The sequence below is a fragment of the Etheostoma cragini genome, chromosome 21 (assembly GCF_013103735.1).
Source record: "Etheostoma cragini isolate CJK2018 chromosome 21, CSU_Ecrag_1.0, whole genome shotgun sequence".
Lineage (NCBI taxonomy): Eukaryota > Metazoa > Chordata > Actinopteri > Perciformes > Percidae > Etheostoma > Etheostoma cragini.
This window is the reverse complement of record NC_048427.1, coordinates 8,165,348-8,167,150: the sequence shown is the minus strand read 5'-3', so window position 1 is coordinate 8,167,150 and position 1,803 is coordinate 8,165,348.

Here is a 1,803-nt window from a genome sequence, read left to right as displayed (position 1 = left end):
AAGAAACAATGGCAATGAGAGGTTTCAGAGTGGATGCAGCTACAATTGGTGCTGAGAATCAAGACCATGGCACAATGTTTGTCCATGGAGAGACTCAGATAGATACATTTTGCTGTGGGTTTGGGCCCACCTGTCAATGAATGAATGAGACGAAAAATTATTGAAAACATTCTTTAAAAAAATCATAGCATAGTGTGTCAAAAAATGTCATAGTATAACGTTTCATCAAAATTACATAAAAAAGTCATAATATAGTAAGACAAAGATGTCTTTATAAAGTCGTAGTATAATATGTTGAAAAAAGTCAAGGTATAGTATGTAGAAAATAGCCATTAAAAGTCAAAGCAGAGAATGTTAAGAAAAGTCACAAAAATGTTATAGTATAGTATGCCAAAAAAGTTGTAGTATTGCAAATCCAAAAAGTCCTAATAAATCAAAGCATATATTTTTTTTTAAAAATTCATAGTATTTGTACGTCAAAAATTGTTATGGTACAGTATCTCAGAAGATAAAAAAGTCATAGTGTAGTGTGTAGAAAAAAAGTCAAGTCATAGTATGTTGTCATACTCAGATTCTAGTCAGAATATTTATAGTATTTCATAGAAGTCCTCATGATGTATCTTTAAAAATATTCATAAAAAAGGCAAAGTATAGTATTTCAAAAAAATCATGAAAAGTTGTTGTATATTATGTCGAAAAGTGGTTGGATGAGTGTTGAACCCCCAACCTCTGATTCTCTGAGCAGTCACCTAACAGTCTGAGCTAAAGAGTAGAAACAAAAGCCAAATTTTGTAAATAAAGGCATCAGATAGTATGCCATAAAAAAGTCATCAGGTAGTTAGTCATAAAAAAGTCATAAAAGTTATATTCTGTTGTGTCATGCAAAAGTCATAAAAAGTCAAAGTGTAAGTAAAGTCATGAAAAAATCAGACTAGAGGATGTAAAAAAAAAAGTAACAGTATTATGTATGTCATGTAATTGATTATATATGAGGTCATACTATGGAATTTCATAAAATGTTATAGAAAAAAGTATGTCAAAAACAGTCAGAAAACCTTATGGTATGGTATGTAAAAAAATCATAAAAAGGTAATTGTTAGCATGTTGAAAAAAGTCTTAGACCCAGGGCACCTCAGTAGCTCAATGTTTAGGGTCTGTACCATGAAGGCTCAATTCTAATCACAGGTCCAAAGGTTTGATCCCAGCCCTAGACACCCTGCTAAAGGTCTTACATAAAGGCTTAATACTAAGAACAGCAGCCTGGTATGATTCCAACTCTGTGCACCCATGTCTTCCTGTTTCTGTCTAATTAAAATTCTTAAAGATTTCCATTTTGAAAATTAGTCACAGTATAGTACGTCAAAACAATCCAGAAAAGTAATTGTGTAGTATCTTGAAAAAAAGTCTCAAAAACAGACCAAATGTCTAAAATGACTAAATGGCTTCCTTTTACTGTCTGAATAAAATGCTTGGTAGCAGGGTTTGATTCCACACCTGGACAATGCTGAAAATATTCCTGTCACTGTCCAAATAAAATGCCTGAAGAAAACCTTTTTGAAGAATGTTGTGTAGTGTAGTATGTCAAAAAAAGTCATAGTACAGTATGTTGAAAAAAATCATAGTAAAGTATGTCAAAACAAATTCATAATATGGTATGACAAAAGAAGTCATAGTATAGAATGTTGAAAAAAAGTCACAATATGGTATATCGAAAAAAATCATAGGATAACATGTTGAAAAAAGTCATAAAAATGTCATTGTGTAGTGTGTCGAAACAAACTATTTTTATGGTATTATTAAAGT